Source organism: Canis lupus, chromosome 20 (assembly GCF_048164855.1).
Source record: "Canis lupus baileyi chromosome 20, mCanLup2.hap1, whole genome shotgun sequence".
Lineage (NCBI taxonomy): Eukaryota > Metazoa > Chordata > Mammalia > Carnivora > Canidae > Canis > Canis lupus.
This window is the reverse complement of record NC_132857.1, coordinates 9212580-9226250: the sequence shown is the minus strand read 5'-3', so window position 1 is coordinate 9226250 and position 13671 is coordinate 9212580. Positions and strand designations below refer to the sequence as shown.

Here is a 13671-nt window from a genome sequence, read left to right as displayed (position 1 = left end):
TTGATGAGATCCCAATACTTCATTTTTGCTTTTGTTTTTCTTGCTTCCAGAGACTTGTCTAGTAAGAAGTTGCTGAGCGTGAGGTCAAAGGGGCTGCTGCCTGTTTTTTCCTGTCTTATATTTAGGTCTTTCATTCATTTTGAATTTATTTTTGTGTATGGTAAATAAATAATTACATATTTCTACTGACAATAATGGCATTCTAGTTAATTCATATCAAACTTCTCAAAAAACAGAACTATAAGAGATGAATAAAATGTCTTTAAGATAATCTACACAAACAAATTGAAGAGATAACAAAGCATGAAGAATTATGTGGCAAGTTGGACCATTCTTATCCTTTTAATGTCTGGTGACTTTGAAAATGTTACTGATAGGCCCACAAACTGAGGAGAAAAATTGAAACTCAGATGGAAGCTAGTGATAAAAAATTGACTCTAGGGAAAGAATATGCTACATTTTTTAAGCAAGGGTAAAATAGAAGTAGTCCAGCGTTTTTTTCCATAACTGACACATTTTAAAATCATCTCCATAATCAAAACTGGATTAAGATTATCTTACATTGCTTCTACCTCCAACAACTTATGAAAGACAAAATTGCACTCTACATGCAGCAAATTACTATCATCCGTAGGCTCAAATTTTTCATATACTATATATACAATTTTTAACTATAATAAGATATAATAGAAGATGAGGACAATTGACTAAAGATCTGGAGATCTACACATATTAAAACAAATTTTTAAAAGTTTAGATTGGACAGCCCTGTGGCTCAGGAGTTTAGTGCCACCTTTGGCCCAGGGCATGATCCTGGAGACCTGGGATCGGGCTCCCTGCATGGAGCCTGCTTCTCCCTCTGCCTGTGTCTTCCCCTTTCTCTCTCTCTCTCTCCCCCACCCTGTGTCTCTCATGAATAAATAAATAAAATCTTATAAAAAAGTTTAGATAAAAGAGTTTTCAGACACCTTTAAAATAAATTATATTATTGGATTCCAGTTAAAAAGGAACCCTATGGATATCCTAGAAGTAAAAAAGTACAGAATCTAAAAATAAACCTATGAAATTTGAAATTAGAAACACAACACCATTTATATTGATACCCAAAAAAATCTCCAAACACTAAAATAATATATATACATATATATATTTATAAGATCTATATGAGGAAAATTACAAAATTGATGAAATAAATCAAAGAACTGAATAAATAAAAACACATTCCATGTTCAGAAAGAGAAAGCCAACATTGTCAAGATGTCAGTTGTCCAAATGATCAATGCAATCTCAACTAAAATCACAGGGAACTATCTTGTGGATATCAACAAACTGATCCTAAAGTTTATATGGAAAGAGAAAAGACCCAGAAGAACCAACACAGTATGGAACTTTGACAAAGGAACAAAGATAATGCAATGAAGAAAATATAGTATTTTCAATTAATGGTGTTAGAATAATAGAATATTGAACATTTTAAAAACAAGCAAACAAAAACCTTGCATTCTTTACAAAATTTGTCTAAAATGGGCTATAGAAGGGCACGTGAGTGGTTCAGTGGTTGAGCGCCTGCCTTCAGCTCCAGGGCATGATCCTGGGGTCCGGAGTACCACATCAGGTTCCCCATAAGGAATCTGCATTTCCCTCTGCCTATGCCTCTGTCTCTCTCTCTGCATATCTCATAAATAAATAAATAAAATATTTTAAAAATGGACCATAGTACTAAATATAAAATGTGAAACTATAAAACTCCTAGAGGATAACATAGGAAAAAAACTAGATTACCATGGGTATAGTGATGACTTTTAAAATACAATACCAAGAAACCAATCCCTGAGAGAAGTAATTGATAAGCTAGACTTCATTAAAATTAAAAACCTCTGCTCTAAAAAAACAAAACAAAAAACAAAAAACTCTGCTCTGCTGAAGTCAATGTGGAAAGAATGAGAAGACTTCCACTAATTGGTAAAAAATATATGCAAGAGACATTTCCGATAAACAACTGTTATCTAAAATATATGGAGAATATTTAAAAGTTAATAAGAAAATAAACAACCAAGTTAAAAAAAATGTACAAGAGATCTGAACAAACCACCAAAGAAGATATACAGAAAACAAGTAAGCATATGATAAAATATTCACCATATGTCACCCAAGAAATGCAAATTAAAACAACAATGAAGTACCACTACTAAACTATGAGAATGCCCAAACCCATTACATTGACAAACCAGAAGACTGGAAAGAATGGGAAGGAACAGTCTTTCATTCTTTGCTGGTAGTGATGGAAAATGTTACACCCAGTTAGAAAGACAATTTGAAAGTTTCCACAAAAATCAGACATACTCTTATTGTATGATCAAGTGCATTATTGGTATTTACCCCCAAATAATTGAAAATTTACATCCACAGAAAAACCTGCAGATGGATATGCATGTTTTATCCATAATGTCAAAGCTTGGACGTAATCGAGGTATCCTTCAGTAGATGAATGGATAAATAAATGGTACTATTTAATTTATATTATTAAATATTATTTAACATTAAAAAGAACTTAGTTGTGGGGCATGTGGGTGGCTCAGTGGTTTAGCATCTGCCTTTGGCCCGGGTCATGATCCCAGGGTCCTGGGATCAAGTCCAACATCAGGCTTTCCACACAGAGTCTGCTTCTCCCTCTGCCTATGTCTCTGCCTCTCTCTGTGTGTCTCTCATGAATAAATAAATAAAATCTTTAAAAAAATAAGATAAAATAACTTAGTTGTCAAACCATAAAAAGACATGGAAGAAACAAGTGCATATTACTAAGTAAAAGATGCTAATTTGAGAAAGCTATATACCACATGATTCCAACTATAAGACACTATGGAAAAGGCAAAATTTTGGAGACAGTAGAAGACCAGTTATTAATAGAGGCTAGGAAGGTGGGATGAAGAAATGGGTTGTAAATCTGTGAAAGGAAAATAATACTATGAAAAAAGGAAAATAAAGTTAATATAAAATATATAAACAATAAAATCACAAAAGTAATGACTAATATTATATACTATGCAATAATATGTAAATTATTTTCATGAACTTTGTATCAGAAACAGTATATTGAATAAGAAACAAAGTCCCAATCTAAGAAAGTAGTAATAAGTTGACCATAGTCTTCAATCTAGCCATCCCGTATACCTTCAGACCTTCAAAAATTCATACAATCTGATGACTACCAAATATTGATCACTATCCCAGCAAGGTGTGACTAATAGCTTAGAGGTATCTACAAAAGAATGTCACATCCTCCCTACTGCTACTTTACACAAAATACAAATAACAATCTCTAAGGCAGTGTTCTAAGTATTTCTTCATGGTGACCAATAGTAGAGACAGTTTTGCTAGAAGAGATTATGGCAGGACATCTAACTACATGTTTAGTAGATGTTTTAAGACTAGAAACTGGATAATAAGTAAGCTCTGGACATGGATGTGAGAATTATCCTCATATAAGTAAAATAACCCATAAAAATAATGGGATTTTATGGAGAAACTATAGAGTTAAAAGGAAAAGAACAGAGGGAGGATGGGTGGGAGGACAGTAGCTAAGGACTGAGGATTATCTGTAATCTAGAAGTGTCTATTTTTAAAGATGTCCAAAACAAAAGAAGAAAAATTGAAGATATAATTGATTTTTTTCACTTTTTAAAAGAAGATTTTATTTATTTATTCATGAGAGACACAGAGAGAGAGAGAGAGAGCAAGAGGCAGAGACACAGGCAGAGGGAGAAGCAGGCTCCATGCAGGGAGCCCAACATGAGACTCGATCCCAGGTCTCCAGGATCACACCCTGGGCCAAAGGCAGCGCTAAACCACTGGGCCACTAGGGTTGCCCCGATTTTTTCACTTTTCAATACTGTGGAGAAGTGAAGGAAAATGAGGGATTTATGAGATGCATACAATCTAAAACAGTGTAGTGTTATAAGCATAGTGAATTCAGAAGCACATTGCAAGGAATTATGATTAAAATGTAAAAAAACAAACAACAACAACAATGTGTGGCCATCTTTTAAGGAGTAAAACAATTAAAGCAAAGAACAAGTCTCCATAAAAAGTGTCATTTGAGGTGTGCATGAATTTAAAAATCAGTTCAAGAACAAGAACATGACATTTAGGGTGCAAAACCAATAGAAATGGCAGAAAATAAGACAATACAAATATAAGGGAGGCCTGGTGGGCACATGACTGATAAAATGATTGTTTTAAAGGAGATGGGGGGAATAAATGGAGAAGGGATAGAGAAATCACAACTGAAGTAGCATAAAAAGTGCTTCTGGGCCCAGAGCAAAAGTGTAAAGAATTGCATTGTGCCTGCTCTAAGAGGGTTGCCCAAGATCAGACAAGGTTAAGAGATGTTTTCTAGGATACAGCATGATGCTTTTTTAAAAAATATATATATATGTGTTGTTACTGAATTACTAAGGGAAAGACTTTGACCTTTCTGTAACAAGCCTAAAGAGAACTTTATTAATTTTTCTAATAGAAAGTACTACCATTTTTAAAAGGTGAGAAAACACAAGATTTTAAAGGAATCCTCAACATCGAGACCTATTATAATATTAATGCTTAAAAAAAAATTCAGTTAGATTATAAACTACTTCATTCCAAAAAGAGATTTGAGCATCAAGTAGATTCTATCATAAAAAATAAAAACTAAGTCCTTGAATCTGTCTTAACACTCTCTAGGAAGATATATTCAATATAGAACACTTGCAAATATTCCCAGGAGGAAAAAAAAAATTAAAAAACACACGATGTTTTGAAATAAAAGTATCTAGATTTCTCATTTACTGTCCAGTGTCACTGAAAATACATCAAGCTAGCTCAACCATAAAGCAAATAAATCTACCTACCCTGCTCATTCTCTTTTCTATCTCATACCATTTTGGAGAAGAAAGACATAAAATCATCTTTAAGAGAAATAATATTACTTCTGCAGCGAGCAATTCCCAATGATTATATTATACCATTTATTTGTGCTATAAAAATGTTCATATTTTTTCCAAAAGACAATCTTAAGGTTGTCCTCTTTGTGCTAGTCAATTACAGACTGGGGATATACTTGGCAGCTATTTCATTGTATTTACAAATTAGAGGAGGGGAAGCATAGTTAAAAATGTGCATCATATAAATATTTCAACCAATTTAAATTAGTCACTGAATAGCTCTGTATCCAAGATAAGAACAGATGCTTAACAAGGAAGATATATGCATTAATAATGTCACTCTTTGCCTACTAAGTTTGAGTCTGAATTCATAAGTATAAATTATTTGGATGAATTATTCAAATTTAGGGTTGTTTTTTCCTTTCAACTCAAGTAGGTAAGTCATAATAAGACAAACTCAGTTGCCACAAGGACATGCAAATTGACAAATATAATTAATGGCTTCATGGCTAAAATTTAGTATGATTTTATGTGGCAAAATGTTTTGATTTTGAGGGGGGAAAGCATAATATTGTGTTACCTTTTTATCTGATTTGCCAGAATTGAGATAATTTCAATACAATACATGTATTATACGGGGTCACATGATATATTAAATACACTCAGAGGAACACCCTATATTGTACTCCTTTAAACCTTATGCAAGTTCTAGATCTGCTGACCACCACCATGTGTATTAATAATGCTCATTTGGCTTAGTGTCCATAACTGTGTATTTCTTTCTACTATGCCCTTTTCTCATATAGGTCCTTAAAACAAGGAGGAATGACCAGAGCTCATATTACAACACAGATATGGAAGACAATGAGACAGTTTGCAAAAGAATCTTAATAGAGCCATAGAGGAGACGTGTGAGAAAGATCCCAATAGAGGAACTATGTTCCTTCCAGTTATGGCCAAACATTATTTCCTAAACACATTCCTATCATCTTCCCTCCTTCCTAAAAGTGGGATGAAGGTATTAGGGTGTATAGCAACAAGACCTTGAGTAGCTTGACATGCTGCTAGAAAGATTAGGACCTAAATTTGAACATTTAATGAGATATCATTGAATGAAAATATTTTAAAAATTATATGTTCTAAACATATTGCCAAAAATCTAAATCACAGAATCCAAGTAGTTAGCATAAATTCTGTGCTACATAGTTCACTGTGGCAATTGACCTTAATGATATCTAAAAAAAATCTTGTAATAGCAATAACTTTTATTCTAATATTAATTGGATGGACTTTACATTGAGAAATTTCTGGCAAAATTACTAAAAACCAAAGTTACACGTTTATTAGTGGGTGAAATATCCCATTATTTTCTTATTCATGAGACCACTGTTCATCTATGTATTAGGATTTTTAGTTGGCTGCTCTTATAGTCATGATTATAATTGTAATTATTTTTAGACCAAGATTAATTTTTTTTATTATTTCATATTTGCACATACTTTTTTCTTTCCAAAATGACTGTTACCTTTGCTGTGAAAAAGTTTTTTTTTTTTTTTTTTTTTTTTTTTTTATCATGATGTAGCTTCGATGGTTCATTTTTGCCTTTATTTCCCTTGCCTTTGGAGATGTGTCTAATAAGATGTTGGTGTGGCTGAGATCACAAAGGTCGCTGCCTGTGTTTTCCTCTAGGACTTTGATGGATTCCTATTTAGATCTTTCACGCATTTTGAGACTATTTTTGTGTATGATATAAGGAAATGATCTAATGTTAGTCTTCTGCATGTGCCCTTCAATTTTCCCACCATCATTTGTTAAAGAGACTTCTTTTTCCATTGGATATTATTTTCTGCTTTGTTGAAGATTAGTTGACCATAGAGTTGAGGGTCCATTTCTGGGTTGTCTATTTTGTCCCATTGACCTATGATTCTGTTTTTGTGCCAGTACCATACTGTCTTGATGATCACAGCTTTGTAGTACACCTTGAAGTCTGGATATGTGATGCCTCCAGTTTTGGTTTTCTTTTTCAACATTTGGCTATTCAGAGTCTTCTGTGGTTCCATGCAAATTTTAGGATTATTTGTTCCAGCTCTGTGAGAAAAAAAAGGTTGATGGTATTTTGATAAAGATTGAATTAAATGCATAGATTTCTCTAGGTAGCATAGACATTTTAACAATATTTGTTCTTCAGTCCATGAGCATGGAATGTTTTTCCATTTGTGTGTATGTGTGTGTGTGTGTGTGTGTGTCTTCCTCAATTTCTTTAATGAGTGTTCTACAATTTTCTGAGTACAGATTCTTTGCCTCTTTGGTTTGGTTTATTCCTAAGAATCATATGGTTTGGGGTGCAATTGTAAATGTGATTGATTCCTTAATTCCTCTTTCTTCTGTATTATTGTTAATGTATAGAAATGTAACTGTTGGGCAGCCCGAGTGGCTCAGTAGTTTAGCGCTACCTTCAGCCAGGGCGTGATCCTGGAGACCCGGGATTGAGTTCCATATCAGCTCCCTGCATGGAGCCTACTTCTCCCTCGGCCTATGTCTCTGCTTCTCTCTCTCTCTCTCTCTCTGTCGCTCATGAATAAATAAATAAAATTTAAAAAAAAAAAAGAAATGCAACTGTTTTCTGTACATTCCATATCCTGCCACTTTGCTGAATTCCTGTATGAGTTCTAACAATTTGAGGTGGAGTCTTTTGGATTTTCCACAGAGTATCATGTTATCTGCAAAGAGAGAGAGAGTTTGATTTCTTCTGATGAATCAGATGTCTTTTATTTATTTTTGTTATCTGATTGCTGAGACTAGGACTTCTGGTACTATGTTGAACAACATCCTAGTCATGTTCATGACTTTAGGTGAAAATCTCTGTTTTCCCCATTGAGAATGATATTCACTGTGGAGTTTTCATAGATGGCTTTTATGATATTGAAGTATATTCCACTCTCCCTACACTGTGAGAAGGAATATATATATATATATATATATATATATAAATATGTATATATATATATAATTATATTAAAAATCAAGAAAGGATGCTGTACTTTGTTAAATACTTTCTTCTGCATCTATTGATCTATTGAGAGGATCATAAGGTTCTTGTCCTTTCTTTTATTAATGTAGTGTATAACAATGGTTGATTTGCAGATGTTGAATTACCCTTGCATCCCAGGAATAGTCCCACTTGGTCATGGTGAATAATCCATTTAATGTACTATTGGATCCTATGGGTTAGTATCTCGATAAGAATTTTGACACCCAGGGCAGCCCCCCTGGCCCAGCGTGTGCTCCTGGGGTCCCAGAATTGAGTTCCACGTTGGGCTTCCTGCATGGAGCCTGCTTCTCCCTCTGCCTGTGTCTCTACCTCTCTCACTCTCTCTGTGTCTGTCATGAATAAATAAATAAAATCTAAAAAAAAAAAGAATTTTGACTTCCATGTTCATCAGGGTTATTGGTCTGTAATTCTTTTTGATGGGGTCTTTATCTGGTTTTGGGATCAAGAGAATGAATGCTGGCCTCATAGAAAGAGTTTGGAAGTTTTCCTTCCATTTCTATTTCTCAAAAAAGCTTCAGGAGAATAGTTATTAATTCTTCTTTAGATATTCGGTAGACTTCCCCTGGGAAGTTATCTGGCCATGGACTCTGGTTTGTTAGGAGATTTTGGATTAGTGCTTCAATTTCTTTGCTGGCTACTGGTCTGTTCAAGTTTTCTATTTATTCCTGTTTCAGTTTTGGTAGTTTATACATCTCAAGGAATGCATCCATTTCTTCCAGATTGCCCAATTTGTTGGCATAAAGATGCTCATATGTTCTCAGAATTTTTTGAATTTCTTTGATATTGGTTGTGATCTTTCCTCTAACATTCATTATTTTATTTATTTGGGTCCTTTCTCTTTTCTTTTTGATGAGTCTGCTTAGATAATCTGTCCATTGCTGTGAGTGGGGTGTTAAAGTCCCCTACCATTATTGTATTATTATCAATGTGTTTCTTTAATTTTGTTATTAATTGGCTGCTTACATGTTAGGGGCATAAATATCCCATGTTAGGGGCAATATAATTGTTAAATCTTGTTGGATAGACCCTTTAATTATGATATAGTATCCTCCAAAACCATCTCTTATTACAGCCTTTGGTTTAAAATCTAATTTGTTGGATATAAGGTTTGCCACCCAGCTTTCTTTTGATGTCCATTAGCATGATAAATGGTTTCCCATTCCCTCACTTTAAATCTGGAGATGTCTTTGGGTCTAAAATCACACTCTTGCAGACAGCATATTGATGGGTCTTGTGTTTTTATCTAATCTGATACCCTGTGTCTTTTAACTGGGGCATTTAACCCATTTACTCAGAGTAACTATTGAAAGATGAATTTAATGCCATTGTATTACCTATAAAGTCATTGTTTCTGTATACTTTCTCTGTTCCTGTCTGGTCTATGTTACTGTTGGGCTTTGTCTTCATTTAAAGGATCCCTTTTAATATTTCTTGTAGGGCCATTTTAATCATCACATTTTTTTTTAAATTTCTGTTTGTCCTGGAAGCTTTTTATCTCTCCTATTTTTTTAAAGATTTCATTTATTTATTTATTCATGAGAGACAGAGAGAGACAGAGAGAGAGAGAGAGAGAGAGGCAGAGACACAGGCAGAGGGAGAGCAGGCTCCATGCAAGGAGCCTGATGTGGGACTTGATCCCGGATCTCCAGGATCAGGCCCTGGGCTGAAGGTGGCGCTAAACCTCTGAGCCAACCGGGCTGCCCGTATCTCTCCTATTTTGAATGACATCTTAGCTGAATATAATTTTCTTGGCTGCATCTTTTTCTCATTTAACACCCTGAATATATCATGCCAGCCCTTCCTGGCCTGCCAGGTCTCTCTGGATAGGTCCACTGCCAGTCTAATATTTCTATCCTTTTAGGTATGGACCTCTTGTTCTGAGCTGCCATCAGAATTTTCTCTTTTTCTCTGAGATTTGCAAGTTTCCTTATTATATGTCAGGGTGTTGACCTATTTTTACTGATTTTGAGTGGGGTTCTCTGTGCCTCCTGGACTTGGATGCCTAATTCCTTTCCCAGTTTAGGGAAATTCTCTAGATAATTTGCTCAAATATATTTTTTGCTCCCCTATCTCTTTCCTCTTCTTCTGGGATCCTTATTATTATTATTATTATTATTATTATTATTTGCTTTACAGTATCACTTATCTCTCAAATTCTCCCCTTGTGTTATAGTAGTTGTTTACCTCTCTTTTTCTCAGCCTCTTATTCTCCATCATTTTTTCTCTATATCTCTAATTCTCTCTTTTGCTTCATTATCTTTGCAGTTAGAGCCTTCCATTTTTTATTGCAACTCATTAATAGCCTTTTTTATTTTGACATCATTAGATTTTAGTTATTTTATTTCTCCAGAAAGGGATTCTCTAGTGTCTTCTATGCTTTTCCCAAGCCCAGATCATATTATTATAATCCTTATTCTAAACTCTAGTTCCCACATCTTACTTCTGTTCATGCTGATTAGGTCCCTGGCAGTCAGAACTGCTTGTTCTCTTTTTCAAGGTGTTTTCTGTCCTGTCATTCTTGCAGAAAGTGGTCGCTTTTCCATTTGTAGAGTTGCAGCTATTTTTTTTCTTAAATCTTAGTTTGAGTTTGCAAGTATTCATAATGATTTGATAGCTATGTAGCTGAATTCTTGGGACCAGATGAAACTAAGGTCTCCTACTCCTCTGCCATCTTGGATCATATTATGTAATTCTAATTCAAGTCTTTTATTTATGAGAATTAAGATATTCTTCATTTTTAAAATCTACTTTCTATTATCAAATGAAGATTAAAATTAGTGGAGCAAAAGAGTATATAAGAGAAACATAATATATCAAAGGTTTTTACTGCACACACAAAAAATCCGTAAACATGCTGATTCAGTTTAATTTTAGAAGAGCCTTTTCCTTTCACCCCATCAGTGTGTTATTATCAAATGGAAAATAATTAAATTAAGTTCAACATTAAAAATATTTGGGAAGTATTCTCCATATGCAAAAATAAAAACCAACAATCAAGATAAATCTAGACATATTTTCTTAACTATAGTTTGAGCAAGAAATATTCTAAAGCATTCCAATCAGTTAATGACTGACAAACTAGTATTTTATAGGATAATCTTATATTTTCAAGGGTATCCTTCTTAAAGTTAGTATATATTAGCTTTCTCTCTTGTTTGTTTGTTTTTTTACTCTATAATATTTCTCTGCTCAGTTAATTGATTTGAAAATCTTAACCTACATGGTGAAGATTTTCCAACACAAACACTGCTTAAAATGTATTTTAGTCATCTAACTTGTGGCCTCTGATCTTTGAGAATTAGTTAATCCTAATTAACTCAATGGGTGGGATCCCATGCAGATGAACTCAGAGTACAATTTATTTTATGATCAGAAAGGAACATAAAGCTATTAGTTTGTGTGACATGTAAGCTAAACATTTTGCTACTTTCTGCCTCACTAAATCTGTGACTGGCATTTCTCAGACCAATATTCCATACCAAACAAACAAATAAACAAACAAAAAACAGACTTTAGTCATAGTTTCTTCACTGTTTTTTCTTTTAAGATTTTATTTATTTATTCATGAGAGATAGAGAGAAAGAAGCAGAGACACAGGCAGAGGGAGAAGCAAGCTCCATGCAGGAAGCCCGATGTGAGACTTGATCCTGGGACTCCATATCCTTCCTCCTATTGCTGAGGTCAGGCAATAAACCACTGGGCTATCCAGGGATCCCCAATTTCTTCACTGTTAAGCACTACATGTTATCTAACATAAATATGTTTCTAAAGATTTCTAAATATTATAGATTTTAGAATTCACTGATCCTTAGTTGGTCTTTGTTTCTTTTTTTAGCACAGGTTGTGTATTATATTTGTGACTAAACCCATTAATAGGATGGTAGGGGAACCACAAAATGACTAGTACTTGGTATCTGTTCAATAATATTTTTGAATAAGTAACACAGCAAGTAGCATGGGAATCACATAGCAAATTATGAGGTTGAAGCTCCTTATAGAAAGCTCTAGAGATGTAACTGAAAATAGAGGACAAGAAGTAAAGAGTGTCTAATCACTAATTGATTATTACCCTATAGATACTAGAAAATAATTGAAAGATTTTATGAAAATAATAACATTTTCAAATTTATCTTTTCAGTTACTAGAACCGGTAAAAACAGGACATTGCTTAAAAACAATAGGGTTTTTTTTTTTTTTAAAGATTTCATTTATTGAGAGAAACAGAGAGAGAGAGAGAGAGTGGGCACATAATCAGTAAGAGAGACCGAGGGAATTGGAGATGGAAAATCTCAAGCAGACTCCATGCTGAGCAGGGAGCCCAATTCAGGGCTCAATTCCATGATCCTGAGATCATGACCTATGCCAAAATCAAGAGTCAGACACTAAACTGACAGAGCCACCCAGATGCCCCCAAAATAATACGATTTTACATAATTCATAACTATCACATGAGGATTTGTGGAACATCTACATATACATTTTCAATATTTGGTCTTATATATATATATATATATGTTCATATGGAGTTTAAAGGATTAATTATATTTGGAAAAACAAATGTATGAGCCGTATGCATGGTAATACTTGAAATATTGTAAGTAGAAGATTTTTCTGGAGATAACTATTAGAGTAAAGAGATGAAGTAGTAGGAACAAATTGATAATAATTAAAGAGAAAAAATAGCAATAAAACCAACAAAAAAGAGATACATAAAGGATGGAAGAGGAAATCTGTCAATGGCTGTGATGACTAATTTGATGTGCCAACTTGAATGGACTATGGTGATCAGTTGTTTGGTTGAATCTAGTCTATATGTTGCTGTGAGGTTACTTTTGGGATCATATCCAAAAATTAACCAGATACTGCTAAAAGATAAACTGAGGCATAAGAATTATAGAATATAGGGCTATTTTGAGCAAAAATAATTTTGAATCAGAACAGCATCCAATCTAGCAGATAAAAAGGAACTCCAAAGAGCTGTACAAAATGAACAACTTTAATAAGTAGAAGAAAGTAGAAACAAGGAAGTTATATTGACAAAAAGTGGGTTATTACAAAGCTATTTTCTTTTAGGTATTGACAAGGGTCTATCAAGTAGATTACTTAACTAAATTAATACTGATCAGGAGATTCTTGACTGGGTGGCTTAAGATTCAATTTCTTGGGAAAATGAAACTGTAAATTATGTGTCAGTTTGGTGATGTGGGGCTTAGCATAAGGGAATCCATTTGGGGCCTGTTGTGTTATCCCTTTTGTTTTTAATCAACATATAGAAAGTTTTCAGGATGTATTAATAGTTTAATAAAAATATTTGCCTATTTTTCTGACTGTGTTGAAAATGGACTGTAAAATTAGATTCAGAAATTCTCAGAATACTTACTTGTCATTGGTTTATTTTACTTTTTTGTGTTTTTAATTCATGTTTTATAGGATGTCTACAGTGTTAAATAGGCACTGATAATCAAATATTGCTTGGGGATAGGTAAGAAGAAATCTAAGAGGATATAATGGCATAAAAAGGTAAAATATTTTTTTTAATAATCTGATTAAATTTAATAAAGAATAAAAATAATTAAAAAATAATAAGGGTGGATATGAAAATGTGTGGATGTAGGTGGATCTGTGGATCGAAGGGGTTCCATTTTGATGCCTTTTATTTTCTCAGTGTAGTGTAAAGTGAGCAGTTAAAGAATATGGAGA

At 33.7% G+C, this 13671-nt stretch overlaps 1 long non-coding RNA gene across 7 annotated transcripts in view; it reads left to right on the top strand.

Annotated features, from left to right (window-relative positions):
• LOC140611662 (uncharacterized) overlaps positions 1-13671 on the top strand; it is an 89573-nt gene that overhangs the window by 8971 nt on the left and 66931 nt on the right. For 4 of the 7 annotated variants that reach the window (XR_012012773.1, XR_012012769.1, XR_012012767.1 and 1 more), the window contains one exon: positions 13402-13491. The exons of the other annotated variants lie outside the window; for them this stretch is intronic. This is a non-coding gene — a long non-coding RNA (uncharacterized lncRNA). The remainder of the gene's footprint in view (positions 1-13401; positions 13492-13671) is intronic. 7 annotated transcript variants of the gene reach the window in all.